The sequence below is a fragment of the Oryx dammah genome, unplaced genomic scaffold (assembly GCF_014754425.2).
Source record: "Oryx dammah isolate SB20612 unplaced genomic scaffold, SCBI_Odam_1.1 HiC_scaffold_14, whole genome shotgun sequence".
NCBI lineage: Eukaryota > Metazoa > Chordata > Mammalia > Artiodactyla > Bovidae > Oryx > Oryx dammah.
Window position 1 is genome coordinate 20892565 of NW_024070198.1, and position 26870 is coordinate 20919434.

A 26870-nucleotide genomic window follows, 5' to 3' on the forward strand; every position below is an offset into this window, starting at 1 on the left:
CAAACTTCTCAACAGCAACAATGGAACTATTAGATAAAGGAACAATACCCTCAAAATTCTTAGGAAAAAAAGATTTCAAATGTATAATTCTATATTCAAACAAAATATCACTCAAGTATGAGAATAAAATATTTTTCATAATTCCAAAGCTTCCAAAACCCCCTATGCTTTCTTTCCTTAAAAATTACTGGATGACTAGGGAATTCCCTGGCAATCCAGTGGTTAAGACTGCGCTTTCACTGCCATGGGCCTGGATTCATTCCTGGTCTGGGAACGAAGATCCTACAAGCTACGTGGTGCAGCCAAAAAAAAGAAAAGACCAAACTAAGAAAGAGGAATACTTGCAACTCAGTAAGCAAAAGATCTAACACAAGAGAAAAATGAGGGGAATCACCAAAATGATGGAGAAGGAAAAATCCAAAATGGCAGGTGTGCCGCATATCCATGGAACCAGTACAAACAGGAACTAGAACAGGTATATCACATACAGCTGTGTAATTGACCAAAGATGTCTCGTGTGGGGACGATAAGTGAGAACCAAAATCCATTTAGTGCTCTGCTTCCCAAGCCACATTTCTAATGAAGGAGTGCAACAAACCTTGAGGAAGAAGATACCCTTACTAATCAGTCTTCCCAAAGAGAGCACTATTCTGTAATTTGTCAACTCAAGAAGCTCTTTTTTACAATCCTTCTGGCCAGAGGGGTTCCTTATAAAAAATTTTGCTCAAGGGAATTTCCTAGTGGTCCAGTGGTTAGGACTCTGGTCTTTCACCATCAAGGGTATGGGTTCAGTCTCTGGTCAGGGAATTAAGATCCCATAAGCTGCATGGTATGGGTAAAAATTAATTAATTAATTAATTAAAAATTTACTCAGAAGGGACATCTGTGTTAGTGATGGCCTTGAATAGGAAAATTATAGGTCCAAAAGGGATGCCACCAATAAAAATATGGTAACAGTAGATTAGAAAATATGCTTGACAATAATAAAATATTTCATATTTCTGTTGAGAATTTGGAAATGATTAGAAATAAGTAACTAGAAAATTTAGCAAACCACTGGTGGCAGGGGAGGACCTGAAGCAATTATTAACTCCAAGAAAAACAAAAAGATATGCAGGAAATAAAATGTGATGAAAGTCACAACATGACCCAGCTGTTAAAAAATAAGAAAAGAAATATTTACACTTTTATATACATGAACACAAAATATTGAATTTACTCTGAATTGTGATAAAAGTATATTGAAAGAATGAACATAGATAAAATGAACATAGATGATGGTATGCTGCTGCTAAGTTGCTTCAGTCGTGTCCGACTCTGTGCAACCCCATAGACGGCAGCCCACCAGACTCCCCCATCCCTGGGATTCTCCAAGCAAGAACACTGGAGTGGGTTGCCATTTCCTTCTGCATGCATGAAAGTGAAAAGTGAAAGCAAAGTCACTCAGTTGTGTCTGACTCTTAGTGACCCCATGGACTGCAGCCTACCAAGCTCCTCTGTCCATGGGATTTTCCAGGCAAGAGTACTAGAGTGGGGAGACATTGAGCCCAATTCTCATCTTGCATAATAGATAGTCAATAAAAGTATCTAAAAAAATGAAAAGTCAAAAAAGCAAGATAAACATGATATTTCAATAGAAATAGGGAAGCAAATATCAGAAGATGTCACTAAACAATTTTAAATGGTAGTCCATGAGGACCTAATAGGGAATAGCTATCACCTTGTATTAGTTTAATTTTTGAGTTACATAATTATCTTTAATGAAAATTTTGGAGATACATGAAAATAGAATAGTCAGTGAATTCCCATATTCTAAATACTCAGAGTTAGCCAATATCAAGATGTTGCCACACCTGTATCATGTAAGCATAAAGTTTAAATTTTTCTAATTAAAAAATTTTAACAAATTAATAATATGGCTACCTCTGAGGCACATGGGGGATGAAATGTAGTGAGGAAAGGGAGAATTTGTTTCTGTTAAACAGAAAAAACAAATGTAAACAGTTACATGTTAAATTTTATCTTACGAATTCATACATTCACTGTTCATTTGATCCTCAGAACAGTTTGAGGTGGATACTAGTATCATTCCAATTTGACAGAAAAGAGTTGGCTATCATTTGAAGTTTTTTCAATGAGAAAGTATTCCTTTTTAAACAATAATTTTTTTAAGTAGGCTATAGATTTGCAGCCAGTTAAACCGACTGTGCGCTTTTCCCATCAGGGTCGAGTGTGCAATGCCTGCAAACAATATATGCAGCATGTTGTCTGTGTGGGTTCTTCAAAGGGACCCTGGAGACAGCCCTTTCCAGGACCTTCATGCTGGCATGCTGTCCCCAATCTAGGTTCCAGACAGGTAGGTGCAGTGCCTTTGGAAGGCCCCAAGTCACAGTGGCCAGGGTCCACGTTGGCCAAATCATAATGTCTATCTGCACCAAGCTGCAGAACAAAGAGCATGTGACTGAGGCCCTCCTCAGGGCCAGGTTCAACCTCCCTGGCCATCAGAAGATCCACATCTCCAAGAAGTGAGGATTTACTAGGTTTGTGTGTGTGTGCTTAGTTGCTCAGTTGTGTCCGACTCTTTGCAACTCTATGGACTGTAGCCCACCAGGCTTCTCAGTCAATGGGGATTGCCATGCCCTCCTCCAGCAGATCTTCCCAACCCAGGTATCGAACCCAGGTCTTCAGCATTCCAGGTGGATTCTTTACCATCTGAACCACCAGGGAAGCCCAAGAATAATAGAATAGGTACCCTATTCCTTCTCCAGGGAAAAGGTTGTACCTTTTAAGACTAACTTTTAAAAATATAGTATGGTTTATTTGAATTTTCGGCATTTTACCTTCCCGACCCAAGAATCAAACTAGGGTCTCCTGCATTGCAGGAGGATTTCTTACCAGCTGAATTACTAAGTTTAATGCAGATGACTTTGAAAAGATAGTGGCAGAAGAGCGGCTCTCACCAGATGGCTGTGGGGTCAAATATATCCCTAATTGTGGCCCCTGGACAAATGGTGGGTCCTGCATTCATGAGAGCCATGGTGCTGTCCCCTCTTAACTCATACCCAACAGTAAATCCTACTTGCCTGTCCAAAAAAAAAAAAAATAGGCCATAGAAATCTATTCCCCTTCTCATATGATAGCCATTTGGCTACTAGCATTCTTTTTTTTTTCTTTTTCTTTTCTTTTTTAGTATAAAATGTCCCAGTTCTTCCAATGATGCTTCAAAAGTAGAATTATTATACATTGCAGTTGTTAATAACACTTTCTTTTACTGTCAAATGTACCGTAGTTTAGGTAATATTTTATGGCCACTCTTCTAATAGGATTTGGTATTTAGGTCCTTTCCGATGTGGGTTGCCCTACCCAGGACATTACTCTGAAGAAGTGTCTTCAGTCTTGAACCTAGCAAAATCTGGAAACTTAGTGGGACCATTAATCTTTCCTGTTTCAAGCTTTCTGCATCTACTAAGGCAGGTAGGGAGCCTGGGAGTCATCACACTTCTGGATCATACAACTGATCCACAATGAATTAGCTGTCACATAAATTCAGTCTTTTTCAAGTGATTCATCCCTAAACCAGGACTCCCAGGCCTATGTTTGCATCTCTGATCTTTTTAACCTGCCTGTAGGACTCCAGATCCACTCTCCTCCAAGTGTCATTTGTTCATGTAGGATAATTGTTCCAGCCTGTCATGATCATTCTAATTGCAATTCTGTCATCCAGCCTATTAGTGATTCTGGTCCTCCTTGTGTCATCTGGAAGTGAGATGAGCTGGACATCTACATCTTCACTTGAGCCACTGATAGAAACATCACATGACCAGGTTCAAAAACCTCCAACTGGAAAGACATAACCCCTACCATCATCACACTTCTTTGGGTACAGTGAGTCACCATTTATGAATGCTCCAAGCAGGGTCATCATCAGCCCACATTTCTTCATTGCATCCACAAAGATAATAAGACAAACTGCTTCATCCCCTGTTGAAATCAAAGAACAGTATCTTCAGGATTCCCCTAACCTCCTTGTTCAGTGTCCTTATCAACAAAAGTGTCCTTATCTACTCTTTGGCTTGTATTCCTAAAGAACTCATGTTGGCTTCTGCCAAAAGGCAGACACGTTTTCCTTGTTAGGTATTACCAGACCCTATATATAATAATCATTTCTAGAATTTTGCCAGGAGTCAATCTCAATCTTGACAGTCTTTAATTCCCAAATCTATTGTCTACTCCTTGCTGAGCGATATGATAGTCCTTGTCCATTTACGTGCTGTAGCACCCCTCTGACCTGCCAGGATCCCATGAAGGTCACCAAAAGCAGATTCCTGCTTGCAGGTGATTTTGACACTTGTCTGGACCCAGATCTTTTTAATCATAATTTTTCCTGCTATTTCCAATTTAAAGTCATTCTCCTCAACACTCCAGAAAGAAAGAAAAAGGATAGATAGCAGCTCTTTGTCTTTGGATAACATCAACAACCCAAAGGTTGTTCTGGGTAATAAACACATTTTAAATTTTTATTTACTTATTTATTCATTCATTAATTCATTCACCCATCCATTCATTCACTTATGATTAATCACACAAGTATTACATACTTATTAAAATGCAAATATTACAGATAAAGCCAAACCTGTCATTGATCAGTGCTTCCAATTCTAGTCCATTCTTTTTTATATTCATTTTGTTTATTTCTCATTTTTATTTTATCTTTGGAAAGGCATTTTATTTTAAATATAGAAGTGTGTACATGTCAATCCCAAACTCCCATTCTATCCCTCCTCGTAACCACAAGTTCATTCTATAAGTCTTTGAGTCTGTTACTATTTTGAAAATAAGTTCATTTGCATCATTTTTTTAGATTCTGCATATAAGCGATATCACATGATATTTGTCTTTCTCTGACTAACTTACTTCAATTAGTATGATAAACTCTAGGCCCACCCATGTTGCTGCAAATGGCATTATTTCATACTTTTTAATGGCTGAGTAATATTCCATTGTATATATGTACCAAATCTTCTTTATCCATTCATCTGCTGGTGGACATTTAGGTTGCTTTCATGTCTTAGCTATTGTAAACAATGCTGCAGTGAACACTGGGGTGCATATATCCTTTCAAACCATGTTTTCCTCTGAATATATGGCAAAAAGTGGGCTTACTTGATAACATGGTAGCTCTATTTTTAGTTTTTTAAGGAATCTCCATACTGTTCTCTATAGTGGGTGTATCAATTTCATTCCTACCAGCAGTGTAGGAGGGTTCCTTTCTCTCCACCCCCTCTCCAGCATTCATTGTTTGCAGATTTTTTGATGATGGCCATTCTGACTTGTGTAAGGTGATATCTCATTGTAGTTTTGATTTGTATTTCTCTAATAATTAGTGATGTTGATCATCTTTCCATGTGCCTCTTGGCCATCTGTATGTCTTCTTTGAACGTCTCTATAGACCTCTGCCCATTCTTTATTGTTACTAGATTGGTGTCTGTTCTTCCATGCACTCACACACACACATGTACATATAGAACATATACTTTGGATTTTTTGTGTAACTATGTTGGCATATCCTGTAGAAAATGTTCCCTTATTAATATTTTCCTGGCAAAACATCTTTAGGCTTTTAGTACCCCAACCTTAGAGAGAACCCATGTATATCAAGCACAATAATGTTTGTCAGTTTTTGTTTACAGAGGGAAAATACATACGTTATTTGCATCCCCAAAGCTCAATATGGCATTCTAAACATATTGATGGATGGGAAAAATCCCAAGTTACATTTCAAATAGAACTGATAGGGTATCAGAATCATGTGTAAATGTTTTGAAAAGTGTCAACAAATGGGATGTGAGTCTGGAGTGTGGCTGAGGCTAAGAAGACTTACTGCTAACAAAGCAACCATTCATTACAGCTATATTCTTGTTTGGTAATCACGAAGCAATATACTGAGCTTTTTACATCCTAATGTAATAATTTGTTAATTCTGTATGAGCATTTACTGGGATCTAGTTACGTTTTTTAGGAAATTCGTTGAAAAATTCAAGTTGACACACAACCTGTTTCCATTTTTCCCATTTGAAATAATGGAAAACAGGCTCCAAGTTAGTATTTTTACACAAAATGTTTCATTTGAATGAATGGATTTCTGATTTAAGAGGGAAAATGCCCATTCATCAACAAAAGGATAAACAAAATGTGGTATATAATGTGGTTTATCCGTACAATGGAATATATCCCTTGGTCATAGAAAGGAATGAAGTTTTGATATAGGCTATAACATGGATGAATCTCAAAAGCATCACACTATCACCTGTCTTCCACCCCCACTATCCTAGGCTGTTTCAACCAAGGTCTTTTTCTTGGTTTTTATTTTATATTGGAGTATAGTTGATTTACAAAGCCACGGTCTTCATATGCTCCCATTGCAAACCCCACTGGCCTCTCTGACATCTCTGCAGCAGGTCATACTGCTGTCCACTCCCATCTGCTTGGACCACTCTTCTCCCTCAGCTTCCTGATGACACACTCCCAATTTTTTTCCAGCCTCTCTGATGGGGATGCTCAGCCTTAATCACTGGCTGCTCGAACTCTACCTGCCCCTCACAGGCTGGTGCTTCCACACCCCCCCACCTTAGCCTTCAACCCGACCCCTCCTCAGTCACCGTGACACTTTCCACAGCTGCAGAGGTCACACAGACACACTGACAACTCCTAACCTGTTATCTTCAGCTCTGCTCACTGTCTCCCAGTTTCATATGTCCATCAGCCTAACAGACACCTCCACCTGGAAGTTCCTCTGCAACCCCAAGTCAATGTGTTTAAAACTAAATAGTGCAACATGTTCCCCATAAGCACACACACATTTGTGGGTGGTAGGATTAAATGCTATATTTTGGACATCTGAATTTTCTAGTTTTTCTTCAATTAACAGCCATAGCCCGTGTAATGGGTTATGGATGTTAAAGCAAGAGAATTCCAGAAAAATATCTACTTCTGCTTCATCGAGTATGCTAACACCTTTGACTGTGTGGATCACAACAAACTGTGGAAAATTCTTAAGGAAATGGGAATACCAGACCACCTTACCTGCCTCCTGAGAAATCCATATGCAGGTCAAGAAGCAAGTTAGAACTGGACATGGAACAGCAGACTGGTTCCAAATTGGGAAAGGAGTATACCAAGGCTGTATACTGTCACTTTGCTTATCTAACTTATATGCAGAGTAAATCATGTGAAATGCCAGGTTGGATGAAGCACAAGCTGGAATCAAGATTTCTGTGAGAAATATCAATAACCTCAGAAATGCAGGTGATACCACACTTATAGCAGAAAGTGAAGAACTAAAGAGCCTCTTGATGAAAATGAAAGTGGAGAGTGAAAAAGTTGGCTTAAAACTCAACATTCAGAAAACTAAGATCATGGCATCTGGTCCCGTCACTCCATGGCAAATAGACGGGGAAACAATGGAAACAGTGACAGAGTTTATTTTCTTGAGCTCCAAAATCACTGCAGATAGTGACTGCAGCCAACAAATTAAAAGACAATTGCTCCTTGGAAGAAAAGTTATGACAAACCTAGACAGCATATTAAAAAACAAAGACATGACTTTGCTGACAAAGGTCTGTGTAGTCAAAGCTATGATTTTTCCAGTAGTCATGTATGGATGTGAGAGTTGGACCATAAAGAAAGCTGAGCACCGAAGAACTGATGCTTTTGAACTGTGGCGTTACAGAAGACTCTTGAGAGTCCTTTGGACAGCAAAAAGATAAAACCAGACAATTCTAAAGGAAATCAATCCTGAATATTCATTGGTAGGACTGATGCTGAAATTGAAACTCCAATACTTTGGCCACCTGATGTGAAGAACTGATGACTCATTGGAAAATATCCTGATGCTGGGAGGGATTGAAGGCAGGAGGAGAAGGGCACGACAGAGGATGAGATGGTTGGATGGCATCACCGACTTGATGGACATGATTTTGAGCAAGCTCTGGGAGTTGGTGATGGACAGGGAAGCCTGGCATGCTGCAGTCCATGGAGTCACAAAGAGTCAGACACAACTGAGTGACTGAACTGAACTGAACCCATATTATGAGGGGAAACGGCTTTTTTAAAAAAAGTTTCAAAGTTGACTTCCCAAACTAAAGTTGAATTCCCAGGAAATTGTGCAGAAAATACTAATTTTGGAGCACAAATAACATTCCTCACACTCTTTCTTTTCTCTTTCTTGCTGAGAGTTTCAGTCTCCATTATAATGAAAAAGGAGGGGAGGGGAGAGGAGGTGGGGCTCCTGCTCACTGGCACAGAGCTGAGCCTCAGCCAGGGACTAAGGGACTTTGTCATTGTTTTTACTCCTCACAATAACTGAGGGGGATAGATATTATTAGGCTCATTTTACAGATGAAAAATGGAGGCTCTAAAATGATAAGCAATCACCTTCCATTATTCAGCTAATGAACAAAAAAAATTCAAAGCCAAATCTACCTAACCCCAAAGCATGCTCACTTGCATTCTTTCCCCACTTTCCACACACACACTCTCTCTCCTTAGAAGTACCCCAGAGTTCTTACTTAAAATTTTCCACCAAATATCCCTCTCCTCTCTACCCTTTCACATCAAAGGCTTAGTGGCAGAGGCTGGAAGGTGGATGTCTGAGTACACACTGTATGTGTGTGTGTGCTCAGTGGCTCAATTGTGTCTGAATCTTTGCCACCCCATGGACTGTAGCCTGCCAGGCTTTCCTGGAGTGGGTTGCTATTTCCTCCTCCAGGGGAGCTTCCTGACCTAGGGATCCAACCCGCGTCTCCTGCATTGGCAGGTTGATTCCTTACCACTGAGTCACCTGGGAAGTCCCATACATATATTAGGTTCCTAACATTTTGCACAACTGCACCATAATTGTCCTACCCTACTACCACTACCACCCTCATTTCTGTCAGAGGAGTCATTTATGTCATTTAGTCTCTCAATGACTATAGTAAGCACCCTCTAAGTCTCAGAAAGAGAGGAGATTCCATGATGAACAGGGAAACTGTGGTTCTTGTCTTCACGGAGTTTTCACTCTGGCTGGAAAATGCATCACTCACAGTGCATGGGCACTAAACAGAGAACATCTGTGCACAGAAAAACCAGGGTAGGTTCACCAAGAACCAGTAGTCAAAACGGAGAAATGAAAGGAAAAAGTAGATGGGTGTAAGGTGGAAAAGAATTTGCCAGAGCTTGCTCCCATGACTCCATTATTGGCACTCCTATTCTCTGTTTTTGTTAATGACCTCCAAGCTCATCAGATTATCAGAAGATATAAAATCTGTTAAACGGTAGAGGAAAAAATTAGGGTCTCAGAGACAGCTTGGAATAATGGATCAAAATAACATAATGTAATTTAAGGGATAAATACAAAGTCTGGATTTGTGTCACAAATCAATCACCCCAGTGCACTGAGACAGTCAGAGTTTGTCAGCAGCTCATGTGAGAACAGGGCTTCCCAGGTGGCACAGTGGTAAAGAATCTGCCTGCCAAGCAGGAGATTCAGATTCGATCTCTGGGTCAGGAAGATCCCCTGGAAAAGGAAATGGCAACTCAGTCCAGTATTCTTGCCTAGGAAATCCCACAGACAGAGGAGCCTGGTGGGCTACAAGTCTCTGGGGTCACAAAAAGGTCAGACATGACAGCGTATAAACAGCAACATGTGAGAATAGCCAGGGAGTTGCTGTTGATGAGCTTAATGTGGGTTCTCAAAGCCACTCCTAAATTCAAAGCAACTACTAAAAAGCTAGGACATAGGTGTAGGAGCCCCAACGGGGTCCAGCAGAGGCAAGGAAGCCTCCCACTGTCTCAGGGCTCCTCTGAGAGGACTCTCCACCCACTGGGAGTCCCAGGAAGACTACAGGTGTCAGTAAAGAGAGGCTGCACCCCTGCATCACCACACAGCAGGGCTAATCCCCTGCTCCAGCCCCTCATTTACAGAGTTGCCAACTGAGGCCAAAGGGGGAAAGGGCCCAGTGGGGTCTGCAAGTTTGCAGCAGAACCAGTACAACCCTTGAACTGTCTTGAATGAATGAGTGAAGTACATGGATGGATAAGGATAAAGTACATGGAGAGGCAGCATACAAGATCAGGAACATCCGTTTCATCTTCTTTGAGGCATAAAGGAGGAGTTTAATTAGAGACTTCCCTGGTGGTCCAGTGGTTAGGAATCCACCTGCCAGTGCAGGGAATATGGGTTCAATCCCTGGTCCAGGGGGAAGATCCCATAGGCTGCAGAGCAACTAAGCCCATGCACGGCAACTACTGAGCCCGTGCTCTAGAGCACCCAAGCTGCAACTACTGAGCCCAAGTGCTGTAACTACTGAAGGGTGTGTGCCCTAGAGCCTGACTCCACAACAAAAGAGGCCACTGCCATGAAAAGCCCTTGAACTGCAACTGCAGAGTAGCCGCCTCTCTGTCACAACTGGAGAAAGCCCACCTGCAGCCACAAAGACCCAGCGCAGCCAAAAATAAAATAAAAGGAGTTAATCAAGGTGATAAGGTTTCCCACTGACTTACCCACAGGTTCTTCGTGCTGAATACATGAGTGCCCACATATGTGGCCACACCATGCCCCCCAGACTCTGCTTGACCTCCCACAGTGCTTTCCTCCCTGCCCTAGGCCAGGCTGGAGGCAAGGGGAAAGGCACTGCTAGCCCTTGCCCAGCTCCCTGGGCTTTCTTTCCTCTTCCCAAGGCCCCTCCTTCAGGCAGTCCTCCTGAGTTGGGGAGGCAGTGGTGTTGGCCTTTTGCCCAGGCAGAGAGCTCTGCCAGCTGTAGCAGCCCCTGCTCCAGGCAGTTCTCCTAAACTATCCTAAGGAGGCAGGCGCCTAGAGAAAGCCCCCAGCTTTTACCTTTACACCCTCTGTCTCCCCATACACTTTTGTGCCTCAGGTCCCTCATCTCTTACCCTCTCCAGGAAGCCATCCTCAGACCCGTGTCTTCCTGAGACCCCAGACCCCCAGTTCCCTCTGCTTCCAACTGTCCCCTCCCCCGAGATCCTCTGTCATTATCTCTGGAAAGTGAGGTTTGTGCACCATCATTAATGGGCTAAGCAGCAGGGTCAGCGAGGCAGGTAGCAGTAAACGCAGCAATTACGGCCTCGCCTCCATCCGCGCGCCTTCGCTCCCAATCCGTCTCCCCTCATCACCAGGCGGTGCTGAGCCGGCCCTGCCTTCATTACATTAATCAGGTTAATTCCAAGTTAGAGCCCACATTCTAATCAAAAGGCAGTCAACAGGGGTGGGGTGCCAGGGAAAGAGGGAAGAGCCGTCCTCCCAAAGAATGGGGGTTGATAGGAGGCCCAGGCCTGAACACCTGACAGCCTGCCTCCAGGGCCCCATCCCTTCCAGAGGCTGCTCCCAGTCTCAGTCTGGGCCTTGCTCCTGAGACCTCTTTTGCATCTTGGATTCAAGCCAAGGCTGAGACTCTGGATATATAGTCAGAGGCTAGGAAGAGTCTCTTTCCTTATCTCTCTAAACAGGCCGACGAAGCCTTCATGGACTGTTGGCAAGGTTGTACACTGACAACTCAAGGAGGTCATCATATTCATACCGAAGTCTAGGTGAATGACGTCCTTAGAGCTGTGCAATGTACAACCTGTACAACAGTACAGAGCAGCCCAGCAGGCCACCTCCTGAGAAAGGGATTAGGGAAGGTGGTGGACAGCGAAGGATTGAGAGTAAAGGCCTACCGAGCTAACACTGGAAATCAAATAGTTCATTAAGAGGAAACAGAGATCGGGCTTCCCTGGTGACTCAGTGGTAAAGAATCCACCTGCCAACGCAGAAGATAAGGGTTCAACCCCTGATCCAGGAAGATCCCACATGCCGAGGAGCAACTAAGCCTGTGCACCATGACTGCTGAGTCTGTGCTCTAGAGCCTGGGAGTCGCAACTACCGAGGCCCATGCCCTAGAGCCCATGCTCAGCAATAAGAGAAGCCACCGCAAAAAGGAGCCCATGCACTGCAGCTAGAGAGTTGCCCCTGCTTGCCATAACAAAGAGAAAGGCCCAAGTAGTGATAGAGACCCATCACAGCCAAAATATAAATAAATAAAAATTATTAAAATAAAAGAAGAGGAAACGAAAATCAACAGACTGCCATCATCAGCAACACCACCATTAACTCCAGCTCACTGGCATTTTCCCAAGGTTCTGTCCTCATCCTCTGCTAGGTAACTTCATCTGCTTCCACAGCTTCAAAAGGCACTGCATTGATGGGGAGTCCTTACCCTCACTCCTACCCTGGCTTCATATTCCATAGGTGTAGCTCCACATGGAAATCCCTCTAGCTACACAAAGCATGGTTAAAATAGCTCAGAAGCTTTTTGCCCAGATTTACTTCTCTTCCCTTTCTCAGTGAATTCCTCCCTATCTGGCCCAAGCTAGAAATCTTGGAATCATTTGAGAGTCCTCCTTCTTGGACCCTTTATTAAACTAGTAAGTTTTCTGTTGTGGCTTTAACAAATTACCACAAGCTCAGCTTCAAACAATAATATCTTTCAGGTATGGAGGTCAGAAGTCTAAAAGGGGTCTCACTGCATTTAAATCAAGGTGTTGGCAAGGCTGCATTCCTTCTTGGAGGTTGTAGGGGAGAATCCATTTCCTTGCCTTTTCCAACTTCTGGAGGCTGTGTACATTCCTTGGCTAATAGCCCCTTTCTCCATCTTCAAAACCAGTAGCATAGCTACTCTCTGACTTTCCTGCCTTCTTTTCACTTTCAAAGGCCTTTGTGAGTACACTGGGCCACTTAGATAATCTAAAATAATCTCTTGGACCTGATTATCAACTTTAATTCCATCTGCAACCTTACTTCTCCCTGCCGTGTAACACAACATATTCACCAGCTCTTGGGATTAGGATATGGATATTGAGGGGCGCTTATTCTACCTACCACAAACCCCAAATGCCCTATCTTCAAACCCCATTAATAATATGCTTCTAAGATGATCCTTCCATCAGTTCCTACCTACATTCTTCATCTCGAATTGTCTGAATACGACAGTCATCTCACTGGTATCTCTATCTCTCACCTTTCTCTCTTTAATCCATCTCCCAAGTGACTGTCAGAAAATAGCAGATGCTTTTATTACTTTGAGCAACTCCTCTCCTCAGCCCACTTCTGACTTCAGTGCAGTTTGCCTAAGAAAGGGAATGTAATGACCCAGAGGGCAATCTTCAACCAGTCAGTATATAAACACTCAGCTTCCTATGCTTTAGAGGGACAATTCTGACATACATTCTACATGGTTACTGAGGGGGCCAAGGATTGGGCCCCAGTTGCCCACAGTGGCCACCAGCTTTCTTCTGTCTCACCCTTCCCACTCTTCCACTACTCCTCCCTGGGATCATCTCCCAAATAGTCTTTGTCTCAAGCTCTGATTTGGAGGGGAAATCTCTAGCTATAGAATGATATATATCAAATGAACATTTGATCAAGTCATCTGCCCCTAGATATAGAATGATATTTATCAAATGAACATTTGATTAAGTCATCTGCCTTACTCAAAACAGTCAAAAACTCCTGCCCTCAGATTAAAGTACTAACCTATAAGCTGCTAGTCACAACCCTATATACTCCAACTCACTTCTCCAATCTCATTGTCTTCTACATCCATCCATTCATCCTATATGTCAGCCGTATCAGGTTCCATCATGAACTTTCACCACCCCAAGCTTTCACTCATGCTGAGAGCTCTGAGTCCTAAATCCTGCCCCCTGGACACCTCCACATGGATGTCTCATAGCAAAGATCAATGTTTCCAAAACCTAACTCGACCTCTCAATGTTCTCCTCTTTTCTAACTTTCTCTCAATTTTGTCTGATTCTTCATCATCTTTCCCTGATTCTGTTTCTTCCTCCAGTCTCACTCATATGAGTGATCTCCAGGATTTTGCCCTTGACCCTCTTCTTTTCTTGATCTCCATACCTTCCCTGGCTAGTCCCATCCATTCCTATGACATTATTTTCTACCCACACATGCTGATGGTTCTTTTCATTTTGTCTCCAGGCTAGAAGTCTCTGCTGAGCTTCCAGACTCATATCCAGCTGCCTGCTGTATACCTCAACCTGGATATTCAGTTTCATCTCAAACCATACATATTTAAGACCTTATCTCCCAACTTGCTCTTCCTCTAATATCTCCTATTATGCAATCACCTACTACTAAGACGCTTATAAACTTTCAATACTTTCTGCCCTATCCCTCTTCCCAAATTCTGCCCATTCCATCTAATCCGTTCTTTCTTCCACTTTCCCTCCAACCTTCACAATCTCGCCCCTGGATCTTGCAATGGTTGTTACTAGCTTCCTGACTTCTGGCTCTTGCTTTTGCTAATCCATCCTCTGTCAAAGCCTTTCTAATACACATATCTGGCAGGGTTACTTCCCACTCAGTACCCTATAGGAAAAGTCCATCTCTTAGTCTGACCCAAAGTCCTTCTTGCTCTGGGGTCTGCCCTCCTGGGAAGCCCACCTTCCCTTACGCTCCATATACTGTTCCCTCTGATTGAATGCCCTTCTTACACCACAACTTCATCGATCCCTCCTCCTCTTGGAAACTTCCTTATCTTTTAAGTCACCTCTTCCGGGAGGCCTTCCAGATCAGTGCTCCCAGAGCAAGCCATGCAGCACAATACTACGACATTTCATCTCATCCATCTCCTCTGTGGGACTATGAATCCTTGAGGGCAGGGACCCTATCTTCGTCATCTTTGCCCCACAGCACTGCATCCGGCTCTAAGCAGGGGTTCACTGAGTGCTTGCTGAAAAAATAAACTAATAGGTGTGCACTTTACAAACAGCAAAATTCTTACCTACGAGTGACACACAGGTAGTCAAGGCTACATAGCAGACACAATCATCCGCGTGCACACTGCTGTTCTTCATGTACGAGGAGTCTTCAACAGTCTGTCACACACCTCTGCTGTCACTTACCTACAGCCAAGTACCAACATTCACCCGCATTCCTACCTCCACATCAACCAAGTTACTCAGAGTCACAAACACTCCCACATGGTCGTGCGCACACAATCGCACAGCCACACACACAATTCTAAACACCTCGAGGGCACACTTCATCTCCAGTTGCGAGCAAATGCTGTTGGTTTTCATTAATCTGCAGACTCTGTTCGCCAGTCTCTCTGGCTCCCCCTCTCCCTCTTCCCCACTCTCTCTCTTTCTGCTCGGAGGCAGGTGAGCGCATCAATTTTCTCCTCGTCTGTGGCAGTTAAATTAAATGGAATCGGCCTGATTGCTGAAAATCAAAGGGAAGGCTGATAAAGCAATTAAATCCCTCTAATTCCTCGTCCTGAAAGGTGCAGCGGCTCTGAAGCTAATTAACTTCATAATGAAAATCCTTCTTCACCCTTTTAGGCTCTTCTCCCCGGGTCTCCTCTCCTCTTCTTCTCTCCTTCTGGGAAGAAGCTGGTTGCCGAGGAAAAGCTGGATCAGCAGCATTAAAAGTCAGAACTCTGAAGAGGTCTCCGGGGGGCTCTTCCTGTGCTCCCAAATCCGTCTCCCTTAACACCCAGCCCCCTTTCTCCCACACCCACTTGCTTACTCACCACTCAACACTGCTTTACTATCATCCCTCCAGACCCCAAACAGCACTACACGAACACCGCCCCACCCTCTAGCGCCTAGCCCCACCGTCAACCACAACCCTACCTCAACAACCACCCTTTCTCTTGCACCCACCCATTCTACCTCTAACACCCAGCTCCTCCTTCAATATTCAGTCCTATCCCCACCAGCCCTACCCGTATGCCCAAGCCCACCTCCAACCCCAGGCCTATCTCAACATCAGCCCACCTTCAATATGCACAGCCTATAATTTTGAGCACCTGCACTAGTCACTGGCACTATAAACATGAACAAAAAACAAGCCTTACCTCAAAGTATCTCCTTACATAGAGTTAGAGACAGACAAGCAAATAGACAAATCACTACAGAGCTAATAAGCTCTTCATAAAGAGAAGTTCATGACAGGGACCCTCAGAGGGCTCTGACAGAGAGAGAAAGCCCTCAGTTGGGAGACACTTGAGCTGGGTAACTAAGAGTCAGCTGACCTGGCTGGATGAAAGAGGGAGATGGTGTCAGAGAAAGAGCATGTTCAAGGCTTGGAGATGGGGGAGAGCAAGGGCTGACCAGAGGTTGGGAGTTAGTTTGGGAAGATAGCCATTGGAGCTTCTGGAGGTTGGGCTGGAGTTGGGTCGGGGTAACTGGGCAGAGGCCAGATCAAGAAGGGGTTTGGAGTCTCATTGTCTTTCAAACAGTTAGGAGCTGAAAGAGGATTGACATGTCAGCTAGAACCGGAGTCTGTTGGGCTTATCTTCCATGACCTGACATGTGGAAGCAGGGCAGACACAGGGAGCCTGGCTGCTTCACACACACGTGTGTGTGTCCATGGGCTCACTGGCAGGGAGCAGGTCGGGAGAGTTGGGGACCACAGGCGACATCCAAGCAAAGATTATCTAAGAAGATGAAACAAGCATACTGGATGAACTTCCAGGATTTGAGGGAGACAGAGACCCTGGTTCCGTGGCCACTGTTCTTCCAACCCTGCGATGCTGACTCTTTCCTCTCTTCTTCCTCTGGGAAGTTCATCCACACTCATGGCTACAGTGACCGCCTCTCCAGTGATGGCTGTGAGCCCCACAGCCTGCCTCATTCACCACCACATCCCCAGCCCAATCTATAATATCACACTCAGTAAATACTTGATTAATACGTAGAAATGAACAGTGACTTCCAAATGTATCCCCCCAAGCTCTAGACCTTTGTATTCCACTGTCAACTGAACATTTCTATCTGGTTATTCCCATCTCAGCCCTCCCCCCAGCCCCACCCTGATCCTGCTCCTCTTCTGAGTTTCCCTTCCTAATGAATGGCACCAGCCACACTGGTGACCAAGCCAAGGCCCTGGCCTTCATTCTCGGCTCCTCCCCGTCTCTCACCCCTACCGCCACATTGCACCAGTCTCCTGTCCTATTCATTCTGCCTTCCCAGTGGTTTCCTCTCCCACTGTAATAACCCAGTCATGACTTCTCATTGTCTCTCTTGCACTGATTTCCTAATTGATCTCCCTGCTTCAACCACCTCAACCCATCCTCCAGAATAACTGTCCTAACATGGAAAATAGGATGGCACCAGTCATCTGCTCCCTGCTCTCCTGGGTGGCCCCTCTATTGAACAAGGGCCAGGCCTCCCAGCCAGCCTGCAGAACCCTTCCTCCCACAGCTATCAAACTTCATGAATTTATGCCAGGGTGCCTGGACTCATGCCCTACCCCTGCCTGGAATGCCCTTCTCCAATACCACCCCCAGTTTCCTCGTCACCACCTACCATTCACTTGGTAAAACTCATTTGTTGCGTAAGACTCTCCACAATTTTCTTCAGAGGCTCTATTTTGTTTTTGTTTTCCTTTGAACTTTCTTGAGCTCTCTCAGCATTCTGCATTGAGCAAGATTATTTTTGTAAAGAGAAAATGTTTTGAGTGCAGCTAAAAGCCCCCTTCTCTCTGATTTTCCCCAGGCTTCTACCCCCTACCCATAGAATTTTCAGCCTTCTTTGGCCCTCACTGAGCCCTCTCCCACCCCCTGGAACACCAGAATCTTGATCTGTTTGCACACCTGTCTCCCTCAAGGCCTCCCTCTCTCAAGGATCTGTCCCTCAGGTTGGCTGGCATAATGCTTAGCAGATCATATGTGCCCTGTTATTGCTGTACGAAAGAATGACCAAATGTCCTGAGAAGGAGGTGAGGGTTTGGTCCAGCCACAGCATTCTGTGGGAAGTAAGGGTGTTGGAGGCACTTAATCTCAGAGACAGGAAGAACAGTAAGCTTGCCCCCACTGGCCGTAGGGCCCTGTCACAGACCTAAGTACCTGCCACTACCACCACCAGGACCCCTGTCTCCTTGCTGAAGGATACGGTGGTAACAGAATTTCCCAAATAAGGAGGATATTCCTAGGGACCTTGACCTCAGCTCTGGCCCAGTCTGATTAGAAACCCCAAAAGGCAGCAGCCAGAGGCACAAGGAGAGGAAAGCGGTGGGAAGAGAGGAGCAGGATGTGGAAGAAAAGCAGAGACAGGGAAAGGGGCAGAGGGAAGGTGGTCCTTATGAAGGCACAAAGAGGGGGAGTGACAAAGAGAGACTGCAGCAGAGACATAGGATGGGCAGAGGGGCAGCAAGACCCTAAGTGCAGCCCAGGAGCCTCTGGGCTCACATCGACAAGGCTGAAGCTGGGGGACAGGGTCCCAGGGACGGGGCAGAAGACAGCAGGCTCCCAACTCCCCTGCAGATACCCCTTATCTTAAGCAGACTTCCCACCCCCCATTCCTGAGCCAACAGGCTGGCGGGCGGCACGCAGCAGGGGGCAGATGAGGCTGCAACGTGAGTGATGGGCGCGGATTTGGACCCAGATTTGAGGTGCTTGGGGGGCCTGGCACAGTTCCGAGACCGGGAGGGGGTGGACTGGGCGAATGAGGAGCTGACCAGCCATCAGTCTGGGGAAGTGCCTAGTTCTGTTCTCTGAGTGCTAGCTGGAGTCCAGGCAGCCGAGGACTCGAGAGGGGAGCTCCCTGTGGGTGCATGACCTCTGTGTGCAGACACTGCAAGGCGGGTCCCCTGAAGGGGCAGTCACAGTGGAGCAGGGAGTAGGAATAGCGCCCCCCACACACACACACACACTCATGCACTCACACTCCCACCATTCCCTAGCCCAGCATTCACACTCAGAGCCAAGCACTGCAAGGTGTCTGGATGGACAAAGTCAGCAACACTGTTTGAGCGCCTATTACATGCCACAGCCCCTCTGAACCATTCACACCCCACACAACCCTCAACCCCACAGATCAATGCCACACCCACACTCATCCCCCTACTGTCACCCACCATCCCTCCCACGCATCCTCAAGCACTCATGCGTCCACAGGTCACAAGCCCCAGGCTGACCTGAAGTGTCATACCCCCACTCACTGTCACTTACCCTATCACAGGCGGCCACCAGCACTCATTCAACCCCTCCCAGTGGCTCCGAGAGCAAATCAAGCAATCCACACAGACATAATTCATCACACAAGGGATCTCACCATCGCCCGGGCCCCTCACTCATACCCATAAGTGGGTCACGCACGCACACATATGCACACACGCAGATTACTCCGTTTGGCAAAAGCAACGGGAATATCCCGAGATTGGGAGCTGGATGTCTGGGTCTCAGTTTTGAAAAGAAAAGACAATCCCAGGCTCCCAGGCTCATGGAGGCAGATCTGTGGCCATCACCCCAGAGAGTCCAGTGAGGTCACTCATGGGGCCTGGATCCCTTGCGGCCAGTCCAGCCATCCCCAGTGACTCAGGGCTGACCCATCCTGTCTCCAGACAGCCTCCCTTGCCCAGCCAGGGTCCGGCCCTCTCCAGTCCCTATAGTCAACCCCTCCCTGGTCCCCCTCCTGTCAGCTCATTCTCTTTCCATCTGCATCCCTTCTCCTCCCCCCTTCTCACCCCCCCATCTCCACCCCCCCAGCCTCGGTGATAAAAGAGCCAGATTGGAGCGGGTGCCACGCAGCTTCATTCCCCACCATATGGGCCCAAAAGCCAAATCGTCAGCTAAGCGATTAAATCAAGTATGTCGAACAAAATGTTATGAACTGACATTATGGGTATATAATTTTATGCCATTTGTTGCCATCTGTTTATCTAAACAGCCCCCGTTCCACACAGACATACAGACTCACACCTTCCCTCCTACCTCCTCCACCCGTCAGGATTCCCCCCACCAATCTGAGCCAAGGGTCAGGGACAAGAAGACATGTGCCTGGAAGTTGGAAAGCTGGGGACTCCAGGGTTCTTGCGGAAGGGAGAGTAAGGGTTAGGACCACCCATCCACTGGCCGGGGAAGGGGCAAAGCCCTTGGGAAGCAAGAGGTGAGGCAGTCAGGGGGCCTGGGCATAAAGAGTGTGGTTGGGTCCCTGGTACAGGAACCATGGACCAGGGCCAGAGGAGCCTCATTGGCAAGCCTCCAGTCTGGCACGTGGCACATGTGAGCAAAGTGTGTGAGCAGGGGAGGGCACGAGAGCAGCAGCTGTGCACATCAGCGGCTGTGGGAGCTTCCTCTCCCTCTGCCCCTTGTCTTCCCTAGGGCCTGAGTCTCCCAGAGCCTTGCAGAGAGGGCTGCCTCCTCTTGGGACCAAAGTCACAGACCAGGCTTAGACAAGTTACTCATGTCTCCTCCTTAGCAGGAGGCCACAGGGCAGGTGCACCATCAAGTCCAGAGGCTGGGGAGCCTCCCTTCCCATACCCCTCCAGCCCCAAACAGCTTCAGAGTCTGGGTGATGGTTTAGTCGCTAAGTCATGTCTAACTCTTGTGACCCATGGACTGTAGCCTGCCAGGCTGGGAGGGCCCCTTAATACCAGGCCTTGGTCTCTGTGGGAATCCTCCTACCCTCTTCTGCCTTCCTGTGGCCTGACCCCTGTCTATGGCCCTCCCTTATCCAGCACTTCTGCTCACCTCTGACTCAGTGTTCTGTTTGTCTCTCTACTTCTGTGTTAGTTTTGTCTCTCTCATCTCTCTTCTATCTGCCTCTGGCTCTGGTTTGGCCTCTGACCCTCCTGGAAGTACAGGTTTGAGCCTCAGTGATGTTCAACCAGATGGGTGGTGGCTCCACAGAGGGGTACAGGCCAGAGGGAGCATGAGAAGCTGGACAGAGGCAAAGCAGGACCAAACATTAGACCCGAGGAAATCCCACCTGGGCCATTGAAAGCCTGTGGCAGTTCAGGGAACTGGAAAGAGAGTGGCCTGAAGGTCATAAAGTGTGAGGAAGGGGAGGGAAGCCTCATGTCCTCTTTGAGGCTGACCTGGTAAAAGAAGGGAGGACCCACTGAAACCTTTGTGGGACAGAGGGTGGGAACCTCTCCCAGGGATTATTCAAACACTATCTTAAATGCACGCTCACGTGCACATGGAAGCAGGTCCCATCCACGGCCGCTCACATGGCCACACACACACAAACCGGGTCACAAAGACACTTCCTATATACACATCTCAAGGCCATTCTCACCCAGGCCCTCAAAACCAGGATCAGGGTCGCCACTAAAACAGTAACTCCGTGGCCACTGGGTCCCAAGCCAGGCATTCCAAGGCCTGGCCTCTTTCAGCAGGTGTGTACACGACAGGAACCCCGGGCCTGGGCTCGCCATCCGCGGCATCCACACTGCATTCTGAAGCCTCCCAGAGCTCTCCGGGCCCCTGACCCTCTTGCAGGAGGAGAAAAGCCCAGGTGAGCAATAGAAACCCAAGCCCCAGAGCAAGAAACAGCCAAAAAGACCGAGAAGGCTGAGCCTGAGACACAACCTGGGAGATAAGAAGACGAGGTCACAGAGAGAGGCAGAGAGAGTCAAAGAACAGAGAGAGAAAGACAAAGAGAAGAGCGAGCCCCGAAGACCCACACAGAGAGCGCGGGACAGCCGGGAGAGCGAGGGGACGCTGCGGGCGGGCGGCGGGAGGGGGCGCCCAGGACGCGGAGAGCCGCGGAGGCGCGGGCGGCGGCGGCTGAGGATGGAAAAGCTCATTTTGCTGGTAATTTACTCTCCTGCTTTTGGGCCGCTCCGCCTGCCGCTGCCGCCCGCCCGGGCTGCCTGTTCCAATATTAGATATAAACAAGTAAACTGTGTAATGGATCACATTAAGCAGGCCTTGCGTCTTGAGGCAGGATTTAATTTGCATGGCAGATTAGCTTGTCTTCCCAGCAAGGCACCCCGGGGCACCCCGAGCTGTAATAGGATCCCGCCTCTTAGAGCCCATTAAGGCAATTGAGAGCGCCTCTTAATCCCCCTCCCCGCCCAGCACCAGAATCCCCTCCTGCCAGACCCCAGGGACTTGTGTTGGCCGGACCCCCACCTTCCAATTTCCTGCTTGGGCCCCACCTCGCCCTTACAGCCGCAACTCCAAATCCCAGGGTGGCCCCCCTTTTCCAAGTCTTGCCTTAGCATCCAACCTCAGACTTTTCCTCTGCACATCCCCAACTCTGCTTCAGAGCCCCTTAATGGCCCTAAACCCACTTTTCCTCGTTCCCCCAAAGTCTCCCCAACTCCAGGCCAATGGTCCGACCCCAACTTTCTCAATTCCCCAGCTGACTCCCCCAAAACTCTCCACTGACCAGGCCCGCTTCTTGCCTGATATCAGAGATTAGACTATGTTCCATCCCTTTCTTCAATTTTTCATGTAACAGCTATTTATCAAGCTTCCTATGTCCTTAACGATATTGTTGCCAGGATGGGTATCAGTGCAGGACCCAGAATCTATGAAGATCAATGTTCAAGTCATAATTTGGTTCCCCACTGAGGGTGATGCAAGTGGTTATAATGACCCCTATTCGTGGGGTGCTTTAAAGATTTTATGTGTTATGCCCATCAGGTCATTAATCCTCATAGGAGCCGTTTTAAATCAGCCTATTTTAAGATGAGGAAACTGAGGCTCAGGAGGAGAAGTGATTTGCCCACACAGCTCATAGGTACCAGTCCCAGGACTCAATACAGGTCTTCCTGACCCCTGGTTCAGTGGCCTTGCTGATCTACCACAGTGCTGGGGTCAGCACTGGGTCAAGAGGGTCAGGGTAGTCTCAGGATTAAGGACCACAGCAGGATGTGTATCAGGGTTAGGATAACCATGAATTTCCATCCTCTGTCCCACCTCTGGACCAAGGTGGGTGAATCCCATGCCCCAGCTCAGTTTTCCCTCTCATTTAACAGAAGGTGCTCCTGCAGCGGGGTCTTCCCAGGTGGCACTGGTGGTAGAGATCCTGCCTGCCAATGCAGGAGGCATAGGAGATATGGGTTTGATCCCTGGGTCAGGAAGATCCCCTGGAGGAGGGCATGGCAACCTGCTCCAGTATTCTTGCCTGGAGAATCCCAGGGCCAGAGAAGCCTGGCGGGCTACAGTCCGTAGGGTCACACAGAGTCGGACATGACTAAGCGACTTAGCACACATACATGCTCGCTCCTGCAGCAGACCTACTGGATGCTTGTTAAGAGCACAAAACAACCAAAGGCTAATAGCATGGGAAAGTAGAGAAATTAGGGTTAGACAGAGAGAAGGATTTTCAGTCTGTGGCGCATTGTTTGGGTTCCCTTAGCATTGGAGAGCCCCTGAGTTGAGTCTTGCTGGGCTGGGGAGGGGGGCTAAGGAGCCCACTAGCAGGGCAATGGGGCTGAGGTGGGTGGGTATGGGGCCAGGCTGGTGGAGAAGGGTCAGTTCAGCACTGCTCAGCTCACAAAGGGTCCTTGTTGTGGGTAATGGGACTCCCCTGGCAGCTTTATTTGCTGTCAGTGGCTTTTATTAAAGTCTCCAGTTTCAGACCCTCCAACCTCCAGCCATTGTGTGTGCCCCCCCAGGGCCCTGCCCCCAGCCCCTGGCTAGGTTGACTCTGAAAGGCCCCCTTGCCCCATCTCCTGGGCCCCAGGGCCCCTAGCCTCCCGCCTGCACCTCCCAGCGAGAGGGCAGAGAGGCTAAGCACTCAAGGGGGACTGTCTCGGCCTTGGCCCTGGGCACCCAAACAGTCCCTAACCTCCCAGGTGTTGTGACGGTTGCCAGGGGGTAGGGCTGTGAGTCAGCCTAGGCAGAATCCATACAGGGTGGCATACACGCAGCACATACATGTGCACTCGTGTGTGACCTGGAGGTGTGTGCACCCATCTGTTCCTTCAGCCCGTCTCTGTGCGCACACACAGGGACGCTCTAGGAATGTGTCCTGTTTAGCGACTGAGATGGAGGAGGCCACAGTCTGATTTCATAAGCAGTTAGGGACACCCAGTGCCCTGATCAGATACCTGTCACACTTGGGGTTGGGAGGATGGGGTAGCATCTCCCGGCCCAGAAGTTCACCCTGGGGTATTGCTTCCCCTCTCCCTTCTCTCCTCCTGGGCAGGGGAGAATGTTTGCCAGTGGAAGGAAGGGGGCAGACAGAGCCAGGCTGAGCCTTGACCCTGGATGGGGAGGAGACTCTCAGATGCACTGACATCAGCATGGAGCTGAACCTCACTTCACCCTGATCCAGACTCTTCCTTTGCTCCCCAGAGCCCCAGCTTTGAACTCACAGCCCAGAACTTAAGCAGCTGAGGCCTGGTCCTCACATACTTCCTTCCCAGAGAACACATCTGGGGTTGGGGCATGAAAGACCCAGGCCAGTCCCTTCAGGATGATCCCCCCACAGACAGAAATCTGGAGTAAAAACAAGCACTGATCTCAGGAAATCCTCTCTGAGCAGGGAGAAGCAGAAGAGGAGTAGAGAAGGAAGCCAGAGGGCCAAGAGGAGGGCCAGAGAGGCCTCAGATCACACACCTGGGCTTCGGTCCCATGCCCCACCCCACCTCTTGTGGAGGAATAGGGAAGAGGTGGTGATTTCTCTCCATTACGCATGAATGCGAGGTTGGCATAGTGCTAAGCCAAGTGACCGTGTCCAAGAGCAAAGGGGCATCATGGGCCACGGGAGTCTGTTTGGATGTGGGTGTGCATGAATGTTGGGTCCAATATTAGGAATCAAACAGGATACCAATTTGTGTGTGTGTGTCTTTCCTGGGGGTGTCTACATGGGGGTGGGGTGACGGTGGTGCAGCTCAGTGGGTTTATGTAAGAAGAAAGCGTCTATGGCTGAAAATGACTACAAGTACTTGTACAAGTACTTGTTATGGGATGCTTGTTCTGTGTATGTTTGCATGTATAAGAGAGAGGGAGATCTAGGGGTTCACAGCCCTCCCCGGGGTCTTCTGAGCTCCTGGCTGGGCCTGTGCCAGGCCATTTGGGGAGCACCCGTGCTTTATGGTGCGCGGGTGAAAAATGGAAATGCTAATAAGTAGTCGTTAAGTTGTCTTGCAAAAATGTTAAATGATAAATTGGGTAATGTTATTGTTGAAATGAAATATGTAAAATAAATGAGTTATTTATTTCTAATAAATATTTTGTTTACGATATATTTGTAGGGGTGTTAATTATTTTCCCCCTCAATCGGGGCAACGTATAAATTCTAATAAAGTGCAGACCATGGTGAAGGCAGCGGTGGTGGTGGCGGCTCCTCCGGGCCGGCCAGCTATAGGACCTCGGCCCGTGATGGATGCTCCAGTCACAAGCGATTGTTCTCGCTGCTATCGCAGGCTCCCCAGTGTGGCCAGTTTTCTTTCTTAAAAAAAAAAAGAAAAGAGAGAGTTGACGAGGAAAACAAATAGGCCAGGGTCTCCATGATGAGATGATTAAATACCCCCAGGCCAGGACTTGCTCCTTCGCTAGTTGCAAGGCCCTGGGCACGCACGTCGCTGCTGGAGCCAGCTTCGAAAAGGAGAAATAAATACATAAGCAAACCAAGGGCAAAGAAATGGTATCCCCCAGACTCATCAGCAGCCCTGAGCACTCACCCCAGGCGAGGCGTTCTCAACCCCCTCCCAGATGGGGGGTCCCCAGGGAGGCAGATGCCCCCATTTCCTATCATTTCCACCCCTGTCACAGCAAAACTTCCTTCTTCCCCCTGTCAAGGGAAGGCCCCCCTCCCCCCTACCTACCCTGCCTCTTCTCTCTCTGGTGCTTCCCCACCCCTTCCTATGCAGGGACCTCCAGGACTATCGAGGACCTCTCCAGGGGAGCCCCAGCTGAGCCCCCTGGGGATTCATCAGACCAGAAACGCAGAGAGGCTCTGGCCAGCCCCTGAGGCTTGATGGGAGGAGCGGGGTACGTTCCCCTTCAGAACAGGCTGCCTCCCCCTGGGGCTTTATCTCCCTGTGGGTAATAAAACTGCTGAGGCAGGACGGCCTGGTGGGCAGGGACAGGGGGCACAGGGGCACGGGCACGGGACGCAGGGTGCCCTGTCCCTGCCTCAGGCGCCATCCACCCTTCCTTCTAACCCCCTCCCCCAGCCCCTGAGCCGAGCTGGGCTCCAAGTTCTCACCTCAGGACCCTAGACCAACCTCCAGCCAGGGATCGCAAGCACTTAGCTCGCCCTTCCTCAGGGTGGGGGGCATGGTTCTGCCTTGCAGGGGGTTGCACCCCACAAGGAAGCTGGGATTGCACTAATTCAGGGAGTTCCTGCAAGCCCTTCAAATTTGAGGTGGGGAGTCATAGCTTGAGGTAAGGCCTTCCAAGCTGGGGTCTCCCAAAGTCTACCCCAAAGGGGTGCCTGTACTTATTCTAGCTGCTTACCACCGCCCACCACCCCAAGCTAAACCACTGGGAAGTGCCTCTCAAGCACAAGTGTAGTGTGTGTGTGTGTGTGTGTGTGTGCAAGAGCAGCAAGCCAGGCTTGTTGTAGGATGGTGAGGCCTTCAGGCTGGGACTAAGAGGAAGGTAAATAACAGAGGAAACCAGAGGGAAGGACGGGTAGTGTGGGATTAGCAGGTGTAAACTATTATATATAGGAGGAATAAACAGCAAGGTCCTACTGTATAGCACAGGGAACCACCTTCAATAGCCTGTGGTAAACCATAATGGAAAAGAATATTTTTTAAAAATGTCTATATATGTAGGGCTTCCCTTGTGGCTCAGCTGGTAAAGAATCCGCCTGCAATGCGGAAGACCTGGGTTCAATCTTTGGGTATAGCTCAGGGAACTACCTTCAATATCCTGTGATAAAACATAATGGAAAAGAATATATATATTTTTAAATGTCTATGTTTGTATAACTGAGTCACTTTGCTGTATGGCAGAGATTGGTACAACTGTAAATCAACTACATTTCAATAAAAATAAAATAAAATAATAGAAGGAACCAACAGAAACACGGGGCATATCTACCACTTTCACGCATGCCCACACTGACCCGTATGTAGATTGTGGCCTGGCATTCAAGATTACACACAGCATGTCTAG

At 47.5% G+C, this 26870-nt stretch overlaps 1 pseudogene; it reads left to right on the forward strand.

Moving 5' to 3' along the window:
- Positions 1–2185: 2185 nt before the first annotated feature.
- Positions 2186–2304, forward strand: LOC120874014 (annotated as a pseudogene).
- The last annotated feature ends 24566 nt before the right edge of the window (positions 2305–26870 follow it).